This window comes from Mustela nivalis (genome assembly GCF_964662115.1).
Source record: "Mustela nivalis genome assembly, chromosome: 8".
NCBI lineage: Eukaryota > Metazoa > Chordata > Mammalia > Carnivora > Mustelidae > Mustela > Mustela nivalis.
Genome location: NC_139027.1, coordinates 65003839 through 65027653, shown reverse-complemented (window position 1 = coordinate 65027653; position 23815 = coordinate 65003839). Strand labels below are relative to the sequence as shown.

General features: G+C 42.6%; 1 pseudogene across 1 annotated transcript; it reads right to left on the bottom strand.

The window, feature by feature from the left end:
- Window positions 1-5442: 5442 nt before the first annotated feature.
- LOC309870631 (protein SET pseudogene) lies at window positions 5443-16595 on the bottom strand (annotated as a pseudogene). Its single transcript has 3 exons — window positions 16530-16595; window positions 12703-13641; window positions 5443-5838 (listed from the first exon to the last, which is right to left on the bottom strand). The product of its transcript is annotated as a protein SET pseudogene (transcript).
- Between the last annotated feature and the right edge of the window lie 7220 nt (window positions 16596-23815).

The following is a 23815-nucleotide window of genomic DNA, read 5'->3' as shown; positions in this document are numbered from 1 at the left end:
CAAGGTCTGGCTAACATCAGGCCTCTTGTACATCTTAGGATAGTTCTCTAGCTAGAGACTTTGTAAACTCTTGCCCCCACCCACCCCTTTCCTCAAAAGTCTGTTCTTTTTTTTTTTTTTTTTAAGATTTTATTTATTTATTTATTTATTTGTTTATTTATTTATTTTACAGACAGAGATCACAAGTAGGCAGAGAGGCAGAGAGAGAGAGGAGAAGGAAGCAGGCTCCCTGCTGAGCAGAGAGCCTGATGTGGGGCTTGATCCCAGGACTCTGGGATCATGACCTGAGCCGAAGGCAAGGGCTTTAACCCACTGAGCCACCCAGGTGCCCCTCAAAAGTCTGTTCTAAATGCTCCCTATATCCTTTACTCCAGCTGGAGTGGCTGATCACAACTGTTACCCTGAGTGGTCATGTCTGAGCCAAGTTATATTTTCCATTTCCTATTCCCTTCTTTTGGGGGGAGGGACTCCTCTCCCCACAACCCTGGTCATGTGGTCCAAACAAGGACTGGCATCACTTTACATGTCCCTATCTCCCGGATACAGTGATGGGTATAGAGATGGCCCTGAGCTTTCCCTTGGAAGTTCTTAAATGGGAGCTGCCCCACTCTGCTGATAGAACCATAGGGAGGCTAATTTGCCAGGATGGTGCCATGTCCACAGCTGGGCAATGGAGCTTGTATGCAGACAGAGAGGATAAGGAGCACCCTGGGAGAGCAGCACAAAGGTGAGGTGGGGAAAGCCCAGGGGATGTGCATGTTTCCATTTTCTTCTGAGGTCTTTAGGGCTGCGCTCCCTGTCCTGCTCAAAGCTCAGGAGATAAGATTTTTCTTTGATTCTGTGAGCTACCCTCTGAGCTATGATGCATAGCATCATAACAGAGCATTCTTCTGCAGTCATACCATCTAAGAGAGTAGTCTCTTCATTTGCTCTGAATGGATGAGTGGAGGGACCACCGTCATGTAGTTTATCCGAATTAGTCTGAAGACATTCAGAATTTTAGACAAGGGCTGTCCCTGAGGGCATAGGTCACTAGAACACTTGGGGCCCATCTCGGGATGAGAAATCACATGTTGTCGTCTGACGATCGCTAGCGAAGGATGAATAAATGGAGGGAAACATCTGGAGTCTTGTCTACCTTTAGTTCTGGCTTTGTGCTGGGAAGGAGACCCATTTGATTCTCTTGGTTCTCCTTCTAGAGGACCCAGGCCATTGGTCCATTTGTACTCTTCACTACTAGACATGCCAGCTATTAAACCTTCCTTTTGTTGCCTCCGTCTTAGAACAGAGTGCCCCTCCTCCCCTCACTTTTCCACCTACTGAAATCCTACATAGATTTCAAGCCTTACTGACGATGTCACCCCTTCCTTGCCTATCATATTGATCCCAATTAAAATTAACCTCTGCTTCTTTAATTCACAATAGGGATTTTCTAGTTCCCTTAACATTCGTGTCTTACTTCTTCCAGTAGTCACAGGTACACTGCTCTTATTTTCATGCTAGCTGGTAAAACATTAGGTCAGGTAGTTGGCCTATATAATTTCTAGGCCCTTGTAATAATTCTGTAACTTCTGTAATTCTATAACTTATATGAACTTCACAAACTTAGGGTGAAGATAAAGGCATGTCTTCTAATTATTTTAATGATTATCCTAATACCTTTTATTCCTCTTTATTTTTCCAGGTTTATTGGGATATAACTGACATATACTATCATGTGTGTTTAAGATGTAGAACACATTGATTTGATACACTTCTGTATTGTGAAATGGTTACCTCTGGAACATTAGTCAACACCTCCATCTCCTCCTAGAAATACCATTTCTTCTTTGTAATAAGAACATTTAATATTTTCTCCCTTAGTTATGTATAACACTAATCCCCACACTGTACATTAGGTCCCTTATGGTCAAAATGTTTGTTATGTCTTTCTTCCTGGAGATTTCCCCTCTTCCTGAAATACCCAATAAGTAGGGAGGCTACTTGCAATAGAAATTTCTGCCATGAGAGTATCTGCGTGTAGTTATTGAACACTTGAAATGTGACTAGCTCAAACTAAAAACTGAACTTTTAGTTTTATTTAATTGTCACTAATTTAGATGCAAATTTAAATAGCCATATGTGACTAGCGGCTATCATATTGGATAGCACAGCCATAATGCTTGCTCCAGACTTTGTAACCAAGTGGAGTATCACTGGACTCAGTAACCATAGTGGTTGATGCTTCCCATCACCAAATTATGTTGCTTCTCAAAATTCAGGGTTGCACTGCCTTCTGGTTACTTGCTGTGAAGGGAGAGGTGATTGAACCCTGCTTTTCCTCCTGCAAGTCTTGGGGATATGATCCTACTCCCTCAGGCTAACCATAGTCACACTGCTTGCAGTTGGACTCCAAGATGTATTCTTATTCACGTTTCTGCACAAAAGTCCCACCCAGGACTCTGGCAGCAGCCAACTTAGAATCAGGGGTGATTCTGTTGTTCATCATCTCATGGACCCAGAATTAATGACCCTTCTTTGTCTAGGTATCCATCACTTGGAGGCAGATAGCTTTTCTTTTTGAATCCTCAGAAGCACAAAGGAATTGCTTTTGGATTTCTCCCAAAACAGACTGTTAGACAAGGGTTCAACTCCGAGGAGTTTATTTTAGGAGGCAATGAGGAGATACTGGGAAGCCGGTTGAGAAGTGAAATAAGGAGGTAAAGGAAGCCACTGAAGAACACATATCAGGTATCCTGGGCAACTGAAGCTCAACCCTCCTGGAGAACGATAGAAGGTAGTAAGTATAGAATATGCTTCAGAGTTATTTCTGCTGAGAGGCCAATAACATTCAGTCTGTCCACCCAGTCCTCATTCGTCATTGGCTGAGCACTTCTCCTGGAGGCATTACTTCCCTAGCAGACTCGCTCACCCCCAGAGAAGAAAGATATTAGGCAGAGTTAGAATCATTTGCAGTAAGAAGTCCCTGGACTGTAGAGGTGAGTGAGGGAGTAACAATGCATTGTCCAGGGCCCTGGATGAGGGAGTACTCAGGCTTCTTTTTATAAGATTGACTGCCTTAACGGGTGCTGGAGTGCTCACACCTCCCCATCTAGAGACAACACCCCCCAGAAATTTCTCACAAGAGAAGTAGAATCCACTATGATTATAAAAGCTGGGTAGGGGCTTCATCTCCAACTTGGTTTGTCTGTTAGATGGTATACTCACCATTCAATGCACTAAAAACACCAAATAAAACTGGTATGTGGTCTGAAAAGCACAATGAAAAATTAATTTGAGGGGCGCCTAGGTGACTCAGTGGGTTAAAGCCTCTGCCTTCGGCTCATGTCATGATTTCGGGGTCCTGGGATCGAGCCCCACATCGGGCTCTCTGCTCTTCAGGGAGCCTGCTTCCTCCTCTCTCTGCCTGCCTCTCTGCCTACTTGTGATCTCTGACTGTAAGTAAATAAATAAAATCTTAAAAAAAAAAAGAAAATTAATTTGAAACCACCTCCATGGGTTCTAACAGTAGCACCAGCTTTGTATACAGGAGAGTGGTTTAGAATTTGAAGATATCTTATGATTTCAGATTTTAAATGTACACATTTTCATAAATTCCTGCCTTTCCCAGTTTCAGTAGGAATGAGCAGTATTGCGTTGGCAGAAGGTGAAAGGGATATATGGGGTCCCATGTGCACTGAGTGAAAAAGCAATTTTTCAAAGATAAATCTGCTCTTAAATCCAGTCAGGTGGAATTTAGTGATAGGAAAGCCACTCTAGAGGTGACTTGGTATTCCTTCATGGTAAAGTCTTTTGGCTTTGTTTAAAATGGATAATTTTAGAAAGCTCCATGGTGACAATATCTTCTATCACTACTTCCTGGGCCTGAAGTAAAAGGCTTTTTGACTTTACATTTAATCACAATTTTAATTTGGTCCATAAGCAAAGATTTACAATCTCTCCAGATATGCAGGGTATCAATAATAGAGGCGCCGCTGGGCTGTCCGCTGCTTGTCGTTGAATATTCAGTGTGTGATACGTAGATTTATCTTGTAACTATCACTGCTTATAGCCTTGTAAATTCAGAGATGCATCATCTACAGTTGAGCTTTGAAAATAGAGCAAATGAAGGAAGAATGGATTTTTTAAATGAAAAGATCAAAAAGGATAATTAATATTTCTTAACCTTAATTAACTTTTCCACTGCACATTGATTTTTGATGCTACTTGGGGTGTAAGGTGTGATTTTTGCTTTCATAGACGAATCAGACAATCTGGTCACAAACTCGGATGTTAAAAAGGTTATGCGAACATCTTGTTTGGCTTGAGAAATTAGTCATTAAGTCCCTCAATTAGTTCTGTGCTTATTCTGGGGAAATTGCATTACACAAGTGAATAAGCTTTTAGAATAAGAAACAAGTCATAATAAGCGTGTTGGGTTGGAGCCCACAGGCGAGAGATGTGTGAAGTGGTGGCTTTGGGGGGAAAGAGGAACCCTGCCTTGAAGAGCATGGAATAAACCCTGTGCATTTGCAAGTGTGATAGGTTTTAGCAGATCACCTGGCATGGTAGATTGGTCAGGGCATCTGTGCTGGTAGACACTGATCCTTGAGGCCAGCCAGAATTACCTCCACAAATGTACCCACTGACCCAACAGAGGTGAGCCACATGCACAAACCAAGCAAGGACTTGCCCAGGACCATCCACTTTTGATCATGCCCCACTTTCCCTTCGGCCTCATTGTTCCATCCTAAAACACCAGCTCCAAGACTCTAAGACTTTAATTCCTACTTCTGAGCAGCTCTCAGATTTAGCTCACTTACCCCGATTTCTAAAATGTCAACTCTTTCTCTCCTTTTCTCCTCCTTGCTCTATCTAGAGACTCCCTGCACCAGCTAGAAACTCCCTGTTCTGTTCCCTATTCTGGTGACTGAGCAAATCCCCAGCTGGATTACCTCCTGACCTCTTTAGGGATGAGGTAGGATTTGTGGGGAGAAAGGGAAGGAGGGAGGCAAATGATAAGCTCCAGGATGATGACTAGAACTTCACATTCTTTTTTTTTTTTTTTTAAGATTTTTATTTATTTATTTGTCAGACAGAGATCACAAGTAGGCAGAGAGGCTGGTAGAGAGAGAGGAGGCAGCAGGCTCCCCACTGAGCAGAGAGCCCAATGCAGGGCTCGATCCCAGGATTCTGGGATCATGACCCAAGCGGAAGGCAGGGGCTTTGACCCACTGAGCCACCCAGGTGCCCCAGAACTTCACATTCTGCATGTGCTGCAGAGTCTGCTGGAATCAGAGAGGCAAAGTGGGACCCAGTATGAGAATCTCGGAGAGGTGGCCAAGAGCAAGAGACCCAATTCTAATTTACGGGCAGGGATTGAATTTGACGTCTAAATTAGGACGTACTATATTATGCAGGAATAGCACACAGCCCCAAATCAGGGTTTGAACAGAATTTGACTTAGACGAAGTATCCGGGTGGCCTGGCGTAATGATCTGCTCCACACAGCCTCTCAGGAACCCCAGCCAACCAAGGCTTCACTCTTTCAGTACTGGTGAACGTCTGGGTCCTGTAAACGTTGTGCTCCGCAGCGGGAGAAATTAGGCCCAAGAATTGTGCATCGCCTTTCTCTGCCTCAGGGCAAAAGTGATGGATGTCACTAGAACTAGTGAACAAGTCAGATGGCCCTGTAATGTCGAGGAAGTCAGGAACTGTAGAAGAGTTAAGTATCATATTTGGTGAGAATTCTAGCTCGGTTACCACGAGATCCATGGGTAAGAATCCCACAGAAGGCGTGGTGGAGGGGGCTGCTGCTGAAGAACAGGCCAGAAGTTCGGGTTGGGGGGGCGGATTGTGCTAAAGAACCCATCCAAAGGAGAGGTAGAGGAAGGCAACAGGAGAGCCTCGTTTTGGGGGAAGACATCTGGTAGGAAGATGCAGCTGGCTGGTCCTCAGGCTGAGTGTTAGGCTGGCCTGGGGCAGGCAGGGACTGACATGCAGACTCTGAAAGTTACTTCTAAAATTCAGTATTTCATGCAATTACAGAGGGAGTGTAATAAGTGCCTCTTGACTGTAGAGAACGCATGTGGCTTTCAAAGCCACGTGCATTGCTTGTCTAACATTTTGAACTAGCCAAGCATTATCTCAGGAGGAAATGGGTCATCTCCTGGGAATCTCGTGGTTGAGGGAGTCACCTGTCCTTCTGCGTCCTATGTTTCGCCTATAAAATAGAGCTAAGTTTTGATAAATTTTTGCTACCACTTTTACACTAGTACTTTATGGGCATGACCTTGTGTAATCTTCTCTATAACCCTAGAGGATTGTGACGAGCAAGCCCACTTTACAGGTGAGGCTACTTTCAGGGAGGTTAAAGTCGGAGAGCTAGTAAGCGGCAGAGCTGGAATTCGAATCTAGGTCTCCTCTGACTCCAGGGCCTCCTAGCTGATGGTTGGAATTAATTAGACTATAGGACATCTGGCATTAACTATGAGCTCAGTAATGTTGATTTCTTCCTCTTCTTTTCTCTTCTCCGTTCTCCTTCTCATCCCTGGGACTCCAGGCAAAGGACTCTTCACTTGTTGGGGTTTTCTCTTTTGAGAAGAGCCAGAGAAACACTGACACTGTGATTTCGCCAACAGAGCTGGCTAGGAGAGGAAGAGCTGGGGGTCTGGAGCTCCGCACATGGGCTCTTGCTTCTGTTCCTTTGTCTGCTTGGGCACTGGGAGAGGTGGGCGAATGAGGGGGCCAGAAAGAGTCCTCTGCCTATTTACCTCCCTTCTCCCTTGCCCCTCCCCTCTCCCCTTTTGCAATATTTCTGTCCTTAGTGCTCGTTCAGTTTGTTTACGGGCTGGAGAAAGTGATTCACTCGGTAATAGAAACATTTCTCTTTTTGAAGCGAAGGAAGCTCTACCAATTCCCAGCTCTTCTCAGAAATGAAGTCATTTTGACATTCTCAAAAATATGTGACTCCATCAACCAGATTCTGGTTCCTTTCCTGGAAAACCAGGTTCCTAGGACAGTGGGGTTCAAGGTCAAGGGCTGGAGGTAGGAGGATGTGGCTCGACATCTTAAAAACAAGATTCTCTCTGTGCTTTTTTAAATTTAGAAGAAAACAGGGATGCCTCTTTATGGAACCCAGCATGGAGCCTGAGGATATGTCTTTTCTTTTATCTCATTCTATAAATAAACTGGATGACTGCCAGGGATAAAGTAATGTGGGCACGGCTCTTAGTGTCTACTACAGTGAATTACTCCAAAAAACCCTGGGATGCCACTTGGTACAAGTTTCAGGGTCTTAAAGGCTATTTGGAGTCTTCATGCGTGGGAAGCTTAATACTTTGTCTTTTTTCTCTAGTTTTCACTTAAAAAAAAAAAAAAACCAACAGACTCGCAGAATGATTTAGAATCTCTCTGTAATCAAATGCTAACAAACTCCCACCTCAGCAAGATGTCCTGCTGATTTGCTTATTGCTTGTGGTGTGCTGGGCAATCGGCTGTTTTCCTGGTAATGTAAAAAACAGTGATGATTCACTACCACTAGTTCAACAAGACCAAATTATTTTTTTTCTTATTTTATTTAAGTTCATTTAATTAACATATAGTGTATTATTAGTTTCAGAGGTAGAGTTCAGTGATTCATCAGTTGCAGAGCTCATTACATCACGCACCCTCCCTCATGCCCACCACCCCATCCCCCCACCCAACCCACTCCAGGAATCCTCAGTTTGTTCCCAATAGTTAAGCATCTTTTTAAGGTTTATCTCTCTTTCTGATTTTGTCTTATTTTTCCCTCCCTTCCCCTATGATCCTCTATTTTGTTTCTTAAATTCCAGATATGAGTGAAATCATATGATAATTATCTTTCTCTGATTCATTTATTTCTCTCAGCATGATACCCTCTAGTTCCATTCATGTCATTGGAAATAGTAAGATTTTATTTTTTGATATCTGAGTAATATTCTATTGTATATATATGCCATATCTTCTTCATTCATCTGCCAATGGGCATCTGGGCTTTGTCCATAGCTCGGCTATGGCGGACATTGCTGCTATAAACATTGAGATGCAGGTGTCCCTTTGGATCACTATGTTTGTATCCTTTGTATAAATACCTAGTAGTGCAATTGCTGGGTCTTAGGGTAGTTCTATTCTTAACTTTTTGAGGAACCTCCATACTCTTTCCAGAGCGGTTGCCCAGTTTGCATTCCCACCAGTAGCTTAAGAGGGTTCCCCTTTCTCTGCATTCTCACCAGCATCTGTCATTTCCTGACTTGTTAATTTTAGCATGCTGACTGGTATGAGGTGGTATCACTTTGTGGATTTTGATTTGTATTTCCCTGATGCCGAGTGATGTGGGGCATTTTTCATGTGTCTCTTGGCCATTTGTACCTCTTCTTTGAAGAAATGTCTTTTCATGTCTTCTGTCCATTTCTTGACTGGATTATTTGTTTTTTTGGGTGTTGATTTTGATAAATTCTTGGTAGATTTTGGATACTAGTCCTTTATCTGATAAGACCTTTGCAGATATCTCCTCCCATTCTGTCGGTTGTCTTTTGGTTTTGTCAACAGTTTCCTTTGCTGTGCAAAAAGCTTTTTATCTTGATGAAGTCTCAATAGTTCATTTTTGCCTTTGTTTCCCTTTGTTTTGCAGACAAGATATATCTAGCAAGAAGCTGCTACAGCTGAGATCACAGAGGTTGTTGCCTGTGTTCTCCTGTAGGATTTTGATGGGTTCCTATCTCACATTTAGGTCTTTCATCCATTTTGAGTTTATTTTTGTGTATGGCATAAGAAAATGGTCCAGTTTCATTCTTCTACATGTGGCTGTCCAATTTTCCCAACACCATTTGTGGAAGAGACTGTCTTTTTTCCATTGGATATTCTTTCCTGCTTTGTCAGAGATTAGTTGACCATAAAATTGAGGGTCCATTTCTGTGCTCTCTATTCTGGGTTCTGTTAATCTACGTGTCTGTGTTTGTACTAGTACTGTACTGTCTTGTTGATTATAGCTGTATAATATAACTTGGAATCCACCAACTTTGGTTAGTCAGGGTCTTTTCTGGTTCCATACAAATATTAGGATTCCTTGTTTCAGCTCTGTCAAAAATATTGATGGTATTTTGATGGGGATTGCATTGAATGTGGAGATTGCTTTGGGTAGCATAGATGTTTTAGCAATATTTGTTCTTCTAACCCAAAAAAATGTCTTTACTTTTTTTGTGTGTCTTCCTCAATTTCTTTCATGAGTATTCTATAGTTTTCAGAGAATAGATCCTTCATTTGTGGTTAGGTTTATTCCTAGGTGTCGTATGATTTTGGGTGCAATTGTAAATGGGATTGATTCCTTAATTTCTCTTTCTTCTGCAGCAAGATCAAATTCTTAGTTAAAAGTGTAAATTCTGCACTGCTGACATAACTCAGTGACTGAGGTAGAGCTCTAGGAAATGCCTGCCTGCAGGCATAAAAACAACCAATTTGTTAGTTTTTAGAATTTGGGCCTCAAAGATAGTTTTGTAGTCTCCTATCTTTTCTGTTCATGCAAATTGCTATTGAGGGTGCGGAGGTCTTAAAGCAGGATGGCAAAACTTTGACCATGGGGCACTGTGTCTTTGAAGAGAGGACATGTGCATCTCCCAGGCAGCTTAAGGATTCAAAAAATCATTCTCTTCTGTCTGATTTTTATATGATGGGGTGGGGCAATGTAGAAAGTATGTCTTTATTGGGGGAATAGGCTAATCTGATAAATCAACAGAAGACCACAGGGGAGCTTGTTATGAGAGAATGGAGGAAAAATAAATGAGCTCTGCTGGAATTGGCTCATCTATCAAATTTCTTTTTAACCTTAAAGGAAAATCTTTCCCTCCTTCTTCTGAATGCTTACTCTCCGATTGTCAAAACCATCCACTTGGCAGTGGCCCTTATCACATTCTATTCTTATTGTGAGCGGGATTTTCTTGTGTAAGCACCTGCTACCTCAACTAGATGGGGGGTTCCTCAAGCCAAGGGGCTAGGCTTTCCAGTCCTTTGCGCCTTGCATCTTCCAGCTTTGAACTTCCTCCATAATGATGCATAATGAGCCAATCATTATTATGAATTATGCATTATTGTTATGAATTATGATCATCATTATTATGACTCATTATTCATACTTGTTAAAAATTCCATCAAAGTTAAAAGTACACAATCTGCTCTCTTTCCCCTGAATTTGTGTAGAGTCAAGACAAGTTTATTTTGACTCAGGACCCAAAGCTCCTGTGTAGGGAATTTTCTTTATAGAAGGCTTATATTTAGGATGCAATTTATTTAACTCAGTGAGAATTTACTCAGCTTCTATCACATGGAGGTTTATAGACTGTAGAAAAGAGATAAGATAATATCCAAGCACTCAATGGGTTTGTAGTCTAATACATGAATGGCAAACAGATCAATATAAATGTATCTATCTATTGATGGTGACTGCTTGGATTGCTGACAAGTATTATAACATGTGGTCTAGATTCAGTAGGAATGAATGCTGTGATCAGTCAGTAATCGACCATTCATTTAGGAATGGAGCATAGTAGCACAAATGCCATCTCTTCGTAATTTCCAATATGCAGAATGAATTCAAAGTCTAGATAGTAGAAGAAGCTTATATATTTAGTAGAATCCAAGCAGTTAATATCTTAATCAAATTTGGTGCACAGTACCAATAAAATATACAAATTACATGAAATGATTATTTATTAGTCTGCTTCTGCCACCATAACAAAATACCGTAGACCAGATGTCTTAAACAATAGAAATTTGTTTTCTCACAGTTGTAGAGGCTAGAAGTCCAAGATAAAGGTCCTGGACATTTCAGTTCTTGTAGAGCTCTTTTTCTGGTTTGTAGGCAGCTGCCTTTTGTATGAACATGACCTCTTCCTTGTGTTTTGGAGAAGAAAGAATGCTAAGGCCCTAAGGGATCATGGCATCAACCTTATAACCTCATTTAACCTTAATTATCTCCTCAGAGACCCCATCTCCAAATACAGTTTTCCTCAGCTATCCAAAAGTAGAGTATTCCTGGGAAACCTTTTGGAAGCTGAAATGACATGAAGCCTGGACTATACCCCATTTTTGGGAAGTTCTCATTATACCACTTTGCTTTTACAAAACACCTGTATTAGTACAATAACTGCTTTTTTTCATAACAGTGGGTATTCTATTTGGATTGTTTTTTCAGCTGGTGAAAACAGGTACTAATGTAGGTCTTTCATAAAAGTGAAGTGGTGTAACGAGAACTTTCCAAAAGTGGGGTACACCCATAGCTACACTGGGGTTAGGGCTTTGATGTATGAATTTGGGATGACCCATTCAGTCCATAACAATATGTGATATAAATGAGGTTTATGTCTTATATTTGGAGAAGTGAATATAGACAGGGCAGTGAATGAAGACAGATGTAGACAGGGTTATCATTTTTTTAAAAAAAGCAAGACATAAACATTGATTTCTTAATGTTTTTCACATTAGCTGCATTTATGAGTTTTAAACATATCTGATCTTATAGGCTGTTCATTGAAACTCAAGTAATCTACATAACACAACAAAAGATTATATCAAAGATGGCAATAGTTCAAGTTAACAGGCGGTCAGTGGACTTGCAAGTGCACATTTAACAAAAAGTCGTGTACTTTTGTAATCTTAATGGCACCTTAAAATAATAACCAACCATTGAAAAATACTGCCCTCCAAATGTTAACTGCAAACTTTTTGCCTTGGATTAAGTCACCTTTTGTCTAATTACCAGCATGCCTCAGTTTTGTATTGATGAGTGTTTAATAGGCTGAAAAATCACATTTATTTTATTACTATATCCATTACAGTAGAATTAAAGAATGTGGTTTCTTTTTTGGTACACATTTAGTTTTATTGTAACAAAGCAACTTGCACACCTTTAACATTTAAAACTGAGCATCATCTTTCCTTTCCAGTGAAACAAAAAGAAAATTTAAAAATAAACAGGAACAAAATTACAATAGAGAATGTCAATTCCAAATAAGATCCTGTAAGTTCTGCTGATTCCCCCATCGAGTGGCAGGGCTCAAGTCATCATTAGGAGAGAGTTTTATTTTAAAAATGTCATCTTAAACTGCAAGGATGTCCATTAAACATCACAATTAAACATGCCAAAGGAGTAGCCATGTTGTCAAAATGCCCACTTAACCCACCCAAACATCTCAAACCCACCCTTTGCTGACTTTCTATAACTCCATTTTTTAAAGTTTTTTTTTTAATTATTTTTTTTAAACAAGAGAAAGTAGACAGGTCCATGTTGGTAAATGCTAACTGTCCATATTCACATAGAGACACAGTGTAATCTCTGAGCCCAGTATACAGAGAAAGGAGGAAAAAAGCTAGAATTCTATGCACTACTACACAGGGACCTGGTACCCTCCAGCTTCCAGCAGAGCTAAGCGACCAGAAGGCTCTTCTTTCCCACAGAGCACGGTGGTGTTGATTCCATAAAGTTTTTGTTTTTGTTGAGACAGGAAGGGAAAAAAATGAATTTGGAACAAAAAGGGGTAGAGATTCTTTTCCCACTGTGTTCTGCTCAAGGTATTTCCTCCCCAAAATAAGCTGAGAACTGTGGTATAAAGGGAGAGAAAAAGGAGACTTCAAAAAACAGGGTGAGTGAGCACAAGTGGAGAAAAGAAAAAGAAAAAGGGGGAAAAAAAAAAAAAGATGGCAACTTGCTGCCAGAGACTGAAGAAAATTTAAAAAGGAAGGTTGGGATCCATCAGTGTTCCATCCGTCATCTTCTCCTTCATCCTGCTCTCCTTCCTCCCCCTCATCATCAGCTTCATCTTCTTCACCTTCACCCTCATCTCCTTCTTCATCAATATCTTCTGATCCTTCATCATCATCATCATCATCATCTTCTTCTTCTTCTCCTTCTTCCCCTTCTTCATCATCCATATGGGGAACCCAGTAGTACTGTAATGGTTTTGGCCAAATATCATCTTTGCTGACCTCTCCTAACTCATCTGCGCCTGCATCCTGCATCAGAACGGTCAGTAAACCAGGTGAAGAAGTTCTCTGGTGCCTCATGCTGTCTCTCCCTGCTGGCTTTATTCTGTGTTTGACTTGAACGTTTCATCAAATCCTTTCCAGATTTCCATTTGATTTCAGTGGACTTTGAAGATGGATCACCACTCTCATTCAGAGGAAATTCTTTGGAGAGAACTTTGTTTTCGAAGTAAGGGTTTTCATCAAAATAAAAATCTATTCTGTAACCTGATTTAATATCTTCAAATTCTGTCACTTCAACTCTTATCAAATAATGCAGCGCCCCTTCATCCTCCCCAAGCAGTGCAGACACTTGTGGATGGTTGACAAATGTTGTCACCCAAAAACTGGGGATTTGGGCGATCGATTCCGACCTCTTCTGAAAAAATGGTTGGTGGAGTTTGTTATATTTCTGTTCTACTTTCAAAATCTCCTCACTGGCTTGTTCATTAAGTCTATTTCATTTTGTACTTCATCAATATGTTTAATTGTTTCTTGCTGTTCTTTTTCTGAGGTCTTGTCAGCTGGGTTATGGTTGGAGTCGAGCTCCTTTTTACTGACTTTGGCCACCGGCACCAACTTGGTGCTGCTCCGGGGTCGGGGTGGGGATGGGGTTGGGAGTGGTGGCTGGGGGTGGGAAAGGAGGCAAGAATGTGGTTTCTTAAGGTAACATTTGCTATCAGTAAATTTTAAATCTGGGTCCAGGCTAGTTTTTGTTTTGTGTATGAGGCCCCCCCCCCACCACCAGAAGATCCATTTATTGAAGTGACAAGATACTAGAATAAGCTATCATCTCTAAGAAAATAGAACATATATTGGTGTTGGATTTTGACTCCATCCGCTTCTTGCTTATCTACCTATCCATCCAGGGTTTTTCAGAGTAAAAAAAAAAAAGTTTAAATAACATTATGCTTGATTAGTTAAGTGAAAGCAAACCTGGATTTTAATATAACTTTCAGCTTCAAATGGGTCATAATGCCTTGTCAGTTTTTGTCTTGACACAACCGAACGGCGCACTCACAATGACAATAAGACAGATTCCCTTCATCTTAATCACAAACAGAATCTTCACAAAATGTTTAATGAATTCTTGGATCAGATCTAGAAAATTATAGGGACTATTTTGTTTATCCACAATCCCACCTCAAAATGTTTTCTTTATAATCATTAACATGGGAATAATGCAGTAGCTCAGAGTAGCACAGTAAAGTATGACTGAGTAATGATTGGGATGCACATGTGAAAAAGATCTGACAATTCCAGGGGTGCCTGGGTGGCTCAGTGGGTTAAAGCCTCTGCCTTTGGCTCGGATCATGATCCCAGGGTCCTGGGATGGAGCCCCACATCGGGCTCTCTGCTCAGTGGGGAGTCTGCTTCCTCCTCTCTCTCTCTCTGCCTGCCTCTCTGCCTACTTGTGATTTCTATTTGTCAAATAAATAAATAAAATCTTTAAAAAAAATCTGACAATTCTGTAAATAGAGAAGCATACCACTTAAAAAAAACTAAGTGTGGGTGCCCCTAGGTGGCTCAGATGGTTAAGTGTTTCATTTCAGCTCAGGTCATGATCTCAGGTCCTGGGATCAAGCTGTGCGTAGGGCTCCGTGCTCAGTGGGGAATCTGCTTCTCTCTCTCCCTCTTCCCCCCTCATGCTCTCTTTCTCTCTCTCTCAAATACATAAATTTTAAAATAAAATAAAAATTTAGTTTGGAAAAATCTTTTCATTCTTTTGAGACACAGTATAACAGGTAGAATTATAACCAGATTCTCAATCTCATTGACGTTTGTTATTATGGTATTTTCCAATTAAAATTTATACCCCCTATATATTAGGAAAAAATATATAAAAATCATACATAATTCCACCACTCAATGTTCATTCAATTCATATATTAATATGGAGATATCTACCATGAACAATTTATGTACATCTTTCCTGTTTTCAAAATTGGAACTGTATGGCATAATTTTAGAAAGCTGTATTTGCTTAATAATCTATTATAAACATTTTCTTATTATTACATTTTAATTAAATACAACTCTATCATATGGATATATCATAATTTATTTATCTAGTACCCTTATTGCTGAGCATTTAAGTTATTTGCAATTTTCTGTTATTTCAATTAACATTGCCTCAAACATCAGCTCATAAAATTTGATTGTATGTAAGTTATTTTTCTTGTGAGAAATTCCTGAAAATGGAAGTTTTGGGTTAAAGACTATGAATAGGGACGCCTGGGTGGCTCAGTTGGTTAAGCAGCTGCCTTTGGCTCAGGTCATGATCCCAGCGTCCTGGGATCGAGTCCCACATCGGGCTCCTTGTTCCGCAGGGAGCCTGCTTCTCCCTCTGACTCTGCCTGCCTCTCTGTCTGCCTGTGCTCGCTCTCGCTCGCTGTCTCTCTGACAAATTAAAAAAAAAAAAAAATAAAGACTATGAATATTTATATGGATCTCAAGAACTGTGGGTTTTCAGAAAGACGTACCATGTACCATTTTACATTCCTATTGGTAACCTGAAAACACTCCTTTCTCCATACTTTTGCTAACACAGTGTTATAGGTTTTGTTTTCTGTTTGTCAATTTGACAGGCAATGGGCATGATGTACTTCTGTACTTACAGACTTACCTCTTGGCTTAGATCAGAAAATAGAATATGGAAGTGGAGAAGGAAGACTTAGCAATTTGGCTCTAAAGACACATTTTAGATTGATGTCTTTTCATTAGTCCATTCGACAAATGTCTTTGAGTGCCTCTTCAAACAAGGAAAATAAGATGTAAAATTCATATCTGACATCTTAGTAGTAATCCTTAGTTGATGGCACATTAGTACCACGGCTCACGCCACGATGCTCTCTCGTTCTGTCATTTCCCTCCCTTCATCCAGATCCCCACTCCTTTTCCCTGCTCCTCCGTAAGCACCTATTCGAGGATGTGTAACATAAATAACGGGTATGCTTGCTTCCTTGGAGCATATATAGTGTTATGTGGTTTGGAGAATATGTGTTTTCTAATTTACATAAATTGTATTCATAAATATTGTTATCTTACATTTTCCACTCCAAAACGTTACATTAAAAGCAAATTAAACTCAGTCTTATTGTTGCGAGCATGTTTAGATTTTTCCCTGTAATTGCAGTCAAAGAGTCCATGGTGTCCACCTGAGGTCCCAAGAAGGAAATTGTGCTTGATTCATTATTCTGAGAAGCAAATGCACATTTATGAGTTGTTATTTCTTGAATAAAGGAGATCATGATGAATTATGTGGCTACATGTGTCTATAATGGATCTCTAAGTTTCTAAGATGGCTGCAAGACCTTTTAGGAATGTTTAAATTGGTAGCACCCCCTTACAACATCAGTGTTCCTGGGAAGAGTAGGACTGTTCTGTCCATCCTGAATTTACGCCAGTGGGGCATGTGAAGCATGCCACTGACTTGAGGTGGGGGCAGTTGGAGTCATATTGTGGTTTCTCGTGCCCACCACCATGGGGCACTGCAGCTAGGAACATAAGGTTACCTCACATAGTCTTGTATCTTCAGCATCATTCACAATGTCTGGCACATAGAGGCATTCAAAAAGCATTTGTTGAGTGGATGAATAAAAAGGAATCACTCTGAGATGAATCTTAGAACAATAAGATAGGGAGACAAAAACCTTTATTGCCCAAGCAGTGAAGGATTTCCAAGGAAACAGCTCATAGTTCATGATACAGAAAATCACCCATGTCTTGTTCTCCTTTCCTTCTTGAGCATGTAGAATACTACACTTCCTAGCTCTTTTGCAACTAGGTAAAACTGTTTGACTCCCTGTAGCTGATGCACTATTCAGGAAACCGGTCTGTGCCATCCCTCTATCCCAGGCGGGTTAGAGCTGGTATGTCAGTTCTAAACTCTCTCTCCCCTTTGCTGGCCCCGGAGGTCACGTGTTCCAGATCACTCCGTTACAAGATGGTAAAACATTAAAGAGCATCAGACTCTGGGTCGGCGTGGGGAGAGACCACCTCCCTCCCGCTCTTTGCCAGTCCACACGGGGAGGGGGTTATGTCTGAAGCAGTGTGGCCAGGGAAGCCCTTATGGAGGTATTCAAGTTGTGACCAGAAATCCTGAGGGAGTGAGGTACCTGGAAGAGGAGTATTCTGAGTGGAAGGGGCAGCACGTGCAAAGGCCCAAATGTGGGACCAAGTTCAACATATTAAAGGAAGGGGGACAAAGTGAGTCTAGAGCAGAGTGAATGAAAGGGAAAGTAACAGAGATAAGGCAAGACAGATGACCAGAGGTGGGGAGAACATGTTGGAAGTCCTGATAGGTCATTCTAAGGACTTGGGCTTTCTCTCTGAGTGACGTGGGGGTATTGAAGACTTCTGCAAATTGGGGTGACATGATCTGACTAGTCTGGTTTGAGAATAGACTCAGGGTGGCAAAAGGAGGAGGTGGGCTGTGCAGTTAGGGGGCTGTGGCAGTAATCTAGGCAGGGAGTGATGCTGGCTTGAATTAGGGTGATAGCAGTCGGAGCAGTGCGAAGCAGCCAAATTCTAGGTATATTTTGAAGGTAGAGCCATTAGAATTGCAGATGATTAGAGGAGGGGTATGAGAGAAAAAGTCAAGAAGGAACCTATGGCTTTTAGCCTATGTAGGCAGGAGAATGGAGCTGCCATTTGCTGAAATGGGGGGCCCACAGGGTGCGCGAGACTGAGAGTCTGCCAGGAGCCCAGGTCTGGACCGTCTATGTTTAAGGCAGTCACTGGACACACAAGTGTGCATGAAGGGAGGTTGTGCCAGGTGAAGCTGGCCAGGCAGCTGGACTGGGGAGGGCAACAAGGATGATGACTCTTTTCCTAGGAGACTAAGGTCCAGGTTCTCTAAGTGGAGGCTCAAGTACTAAGGGCATTTGGGACCCCAGTCCATGGTGTCTGTTGGGTAGGCTGGCCTGGAACCAAGTTTCCAATCACTGTGATTAAGCTAGGTTTCTACCAGACTAGCCTTTGATCTAGCAGCAAATGCATCTCTATATGACAACCATCCATTTGGCTATCCAAAGGCCAGAAGTTCATTCACACTCTGTGCCTGAAATGTCATCTGAAAGCCCCATTCTCGAAGCTTCTCTGTCCTTGGATCTGGGCTCATTTCCAGGTTTTTAGATCTCAGGGACAGACTCTGAAAGTATATTTTAAGGCAAGGCAGTTCATGCTTATTCCTCCAGAATAAAAGATTCTGTCTCCATATCAGAGTCATGTTTGGTTTCTAAACCTGTTACCATAGCAAGGACTGTGTTCTCCAGCTCTCCCTGGTGGCACTGTTTATATTTCGTAGCGGACAACATGTAAACCTTTTTTTCCACTCACTTGGAACTGCCATTTATTCCAACTGTTTGCTTCATGAAACATTTATACATTGTACACATGAGCCTTCAACAGGGAGCTCTCTTCTTTTTGGAGACACGATAAAGGTAGCATTTGTTTGCTTCCCACTGCCAGTCCTCAACTATGGCTGTCCTGGCACAGCACATTCCACTCCTCATGGTTGCACATGCGCCGAGACTTGACAGCAGCCTGGCCGTTGCTGGTAAACAATGACTCACGCCATATGCTGTGGTTCTGTCCAAGTGCCATTGCTGGACTCAGGACTCAGTGATTATTTCTGTTATTTCTGTTTATATCCCTATTTGTTTACTTTCTTCCTTTGTGGGCTTAATTTTTAAAATTTTTATTGTTTGGTCCTCTTCCTGCTGTTTTGATTTCCTCTGTTCTCTCATTCCTCACTGAGGGGGAAGTGGATGTGTTGTACAGACCCACCAGTCCAGGGGAATTTCTGTGCTTCCCTCAGCGGAAGGAAGGGTTCAACATTGTAGCCTTGACCCTCCCTAAGTCATAGAACTCAGATGCTTGTCTGGGGAACCCTGGGTAAAACAGTAAAGAGAGGCTACATTCAAACAAATCGTAAGGTAGAATGCACTTTTTTGGGGCATTCTGTGGAGCCCAAACCATGATCGGTCTAGAAACTATGATGGGATTGAGGGAGCCACAAAGGCGGGACTATGGTGTTCCTGGTTCTGGAGAAGAGGACATTTCTGACAGTGGTCCTTCACATGGAGGGAAGTTCACTGTGTGTGTGTGTGTGTTTGTGTGTGTGCATGAGTGTGCCTGCCTGAGAGGCTGAGGGGGGGTGGAACGCAGCCTGTGGTCCGCCATGCACCCTGCTTGTGATGGTTAATTTTGTGTGTCAACTTGCCTGGGTGATTATGCCCAGGTATTTGGCCACACGTTGTTCTAGGTGTGTCTGTGAGGGTGTTTCTCGATGAGACTGACCTTTGAATCAGTAGAGTGAGTAAAGCAGATTGTCCTCCCTAATGTGAGGGACCCTCATCCAATCCGTTGAAGGCCAAAGTGGAGTGAGGGGGAATTTGCTTTGAGCTGGGACAGCGGTCTTCTCTTGCCTTCGGAATTTGGATTCAGACCGAGACACATACCATCAGCTCTCCTGAGTCTGCAGCTTGCCGACCATGGATTTTGGGACCTCCCAGCCTCCATGACTGTATGGGCTAATTCCTTATTTTATATATATGAAGAGTTAAGCACTATTGGACATGCCACTCAAGAGAGGGGAGCCTTTTACTAATTCCTGCATAGTTTTCCAAAGGCTCTGGCAGTTTGGTGGTATGTTGGTGAGCATAGCTGCGTCTCAAAGGTTCTGGCAATGGGTATGGAGAGGTGGGAAGGGGGCTGATGAGCGTAATTTGAAAAATTACCCCCACCCCACCCCATCTCCTTGTAGCTCAGATTTGTCTGTGCTGTAAAGCTCCTGGTCTCAGCGTGAGTCTTAGAATATGGGTGATTCTTCCAGAGAAGAATGGAAGTAATGGAAGCAATTAAGGGCTTTCAGTCCTCTGCTACGTTAGTGGTGACCCCTGGGAACGCTGTTGCTTGCTGGAAGGAGATTCAGCAAACTAGGGATGAGTAATATCCATAGAAATTACCCGAGCGTTGCATTTGGTGAGTCAATGTGTAAATTTTCCAAACATGTTCCTCTCATTGTATTAATACAAAGAAGTACTGCTGATGCTTGTTATCACTGTCATGGTAAAGGTGTGCGAGTAGAGCTGCAGAGGGGACCCTCGGATGTCTCTGTGGCGAGGTGGTGGCTGGGAGGGGGGTGTCTCTCCTCTGGCTGAGTGGCCGTCCTGCTCCTGCACTCTTTCTAGCCTTCCTCACAGGCCTGTGGAACTCTCAGAACATTTGTGCGTTCTTTCTGAGTATTTCATTTTTTTGAAAAAACATAGAACAGTATGATCAGGAGCATTCTCTCCTTCAAGAACAAATAGTAGAGATCCTCTCTGGGGCAGATTTTAATTTTTTACTTTATTTCTTGAGAAAATGGTCATGTTTACTTGGGCTGAATTATATATGTTAGCTTAGTTTTCTCCCTTCACCGTCCAAAGTCTCTTCTCTTCTAATTGCTGTAAAGGCAAGGATCCACACATACACAAATGCACACACACACACACACACACACCACACATATATATCTCAGGACTGTTTTGTTCTATAATTTTCTTCTTTTTCTTTTTTTTTTTTTTTAAGATTTTATTCATTTATTTGACAGACAGAGATCACAAGAAGGCAGAGAGGCAGGCAGAGAGAGGAGGAAGCAGGCTCCCTGCTGAGCAGAGAGCCCAATTCGGGGCTCGATCCCAGGACGCTGAGATCATGATCTGAGCCGAAGGCAGAGGCTTTAACCCACTGAGCCACCCAGGTGCCCCTGTCTGTAATTTTCTAAAAAAGCTCTCAAACTACTACATACTCTGGGCACCACAATATCACACAGATCCCTGCAATAGAGCCTAAGTGGGAGGTCACGTTTGCAGTCCCATCAAAATAAGAACTGTTGTTGGTGATCATTCACAATGGTGTGGGGGGGGCGGTGTGAGGGGAAGGGTGCAGAGTGGGGCTGGGGCGGGAAGGGAAAGAGTACCAGGGATATTAGGATGCACTTGAGAGTTCTTTGTGCCTTAGGGAGAAGATGAAAGTCAATGAACTAGACAACCAATGTTTTGTTTTTGTTTTGTTTTTCAGCTGCTACCCAAATTGGTTTCTTGATTTCTTGCAATTTTATGTAACCTTGCCTCTGGGGCATTTAATGCAGATTAAAGCAATGTGGTCACACTTCCGACTCTGGAAAGACCCAGCTCTGAGGAATGGACATTATGTTTATGAGCATGTGAAGAACAGATTTCTAAACCACTTTCTAAAATTTTGTGATCTTCTTATTCAGACATCATCTAGGCAGGCTGGTGAAGGTTCCTAGGCCCAGGGTATTTTTTTTTTTTTTAAAGATTTTATTTATTTGTCAGAGACAGAGGGAGAGAGAGCGAGCGAGTACAGGCAGACAGAGAGGCAGACAGAGGGAGAAGCAGGCTCTCTGCCGAGCAAGGAGCCCGATGTGGGACTCGATCCCAGGACCCTGGGATCATGACCTGAGCCGAAGGCAGCTGCCTAACCAACTGAGCCACCCAGGCGTCCCGGCCCAGAGTATTTAAGAGAAAATGCCAGAAGCAGATCTAAGTCAACCCCAAGAATGATCTTTACCTGATGTTACTGCCTACTGAAAACCAAATTCTAGCTCCCAAAGTTGCACGCTGTGGGAACAGTAAGTTTAGGGAACATTCCTTGGCCCCAGTTAGCATGTACCCTCCTCAAGGAAATAGGACATTCAGGAATGCAAGAGTGATAAGCCCCGTTTCCCTGACTCACGCTCTCCTTGGATATGATCAAGGCTTGAATATGTCCAAAGTGGAACTTCCTCTAAGCTAAGGAATTCCTGAATTGCTCTGGTTCACCGAGCTCCCGTTTGTCATCGATGTAAGTCGGTGCTTCTCAAATGTTGATGTTCTCATAAATTGCCAAGAAATCATCAAAATGCAGATTCCCATTGGGTAGTTCTGGAGTAGGGATGGGGATTCCCATTGTCCAGCAAGGTCCTAGGCAAACCTGATGCTGCTGGTCCCCAGGCCATTCTATGAATAGTAAGGACCGGGGCTTTACCTCATTTCCGCTGTTTCTTCTGGTGCCACCACTGTGGCCAGAACGCTACACCCTACGGCTGCCTATCTATGGCTGCAAGAGCCTTTGTGTGTCTGGCCACACAAGCCTGCAGAGAGCCCATCTGGTCAACCTCAGGGGCTTCCAGCTTCCAGTTCTTTTACAAGCCCCCAAAGGATGTATGTCACTTTCAGGTTCCAAGGACCTTGGAATAGGTTTCCCAGAAAGCCCAATTTCTCCACGGTCCTGAATGTTCTCCCGAAGACGGTGGTGAGTGTTAAATCACGATGTATAGAAGGTAACGTTAGCCTTAAAATTGTATTCACGGCTTCTCATGGGCATACAAGTGGTACGCAGGAGAACAGGATTCAGAGGATACTCTCAGGCATCCTCAAGACCCAGAAGCGAGTGTGTGGATCAGGCTGTTGTCGTGACTCTCACTGCGAAGAGAATAAAAACTGTTCGAAGCAGGCAGGCACAAGGGTCTGTTCCACATGCTGTTGTACTGACTGATGACATCGGAATTAGCCCTGAAACAACCTTCAGACACTTATTTCCAAGGCCTACCCTCTGGCTAAGTGAGTTAGTGGTCCTGGGGGTGGGGTGTATGGATTATTATAAAGCACGAGCACTTAGCGGCTGGCAGTGCTGATGAGCAAATATTAAACACCTGCCAGTTATCTGGTCCCAGAGTTACTGAGTGTCTTTTGCATCAGGCATAATACACACAGCTCCTTCCTTCATCCCTCCCCCTGCTCAACGCAGGAATGTAAACAAACTAGAAATAATTGCAAAAGATAAGTGTTATGAAGGAAACAGGTGCAATTAGGAGCAGATCCTTTAGATGACCTGATTAGGGGCGGTGTCTCTGGGCCAGCGATATCAGGCTGTGATTTGAAGGGGTAGGAGTTATCCGGCATCTTCGTGGTGCCCAGGCAGAGAGCGTCCCATGAGAACATTCCCCTGGGAAAGCACATGCTGTATGAACATGGGTAAATGCTACCAGACGAACGAAAGAAATTTTACGATTCCCTTGGAAATTGTTCTGCAATTAGGACTCTTTTCTGTAGGTGGCAAAGGCTTCAAGACTCCATTTCTGTCCACTCCAGAGCCTGTTCTCATGCCTTGCTTACTCTACTGCTAACGCCAAAAAATTGGGTCTCACCAAACACACAAGTGAAGACCCCTACACCACTTCTGGAAGTTTGTATGGAAGATTGGGGGCCTGAGAGACACCCGCGGAGTCCTTAAACTCCTCCTGTCTCTTTTGGGGAAGGTGATCATGAGGATGATCGTCCGCATTCATTAACTATGAGTCTGGTCTGAGCCTCTTCTGTAAAACAGATAAGAACACCTGTCCCAGAGCAGATGCCTTAAGACGGTGTGCCTCAACCATGGTTGTTCCTGTCCAGTCACTGTGTGGTGATGGCACCCTGGAAGGTTCCTCTCTGAAAGGCAGTGAGTATACCTCCGTGTTCCAACTGTCATTTATCATTTTTTAGTGAATTGCAGGCATGATAAATCAACTTCTCAGGTGATACTGATGGTTCCAGGGTTGGGCTATTTGAGAAGCTGCCTAAGAGGGACTTCCTAATCTGCCCTGCACACCCTCGCAGCAGCTGATTTCTGTGTGAGGAGAAAAAAACTCTCTTATTGAGCAAATGTGTGAAGAGGCATTTTCACTTGTGAGACGCTTAACTCTGTCTATTTCAGGCAGCTTAGCAAAAGGACTGGAAATTTCCAGATTGTGTGAAGGTGGGTCTGCGTG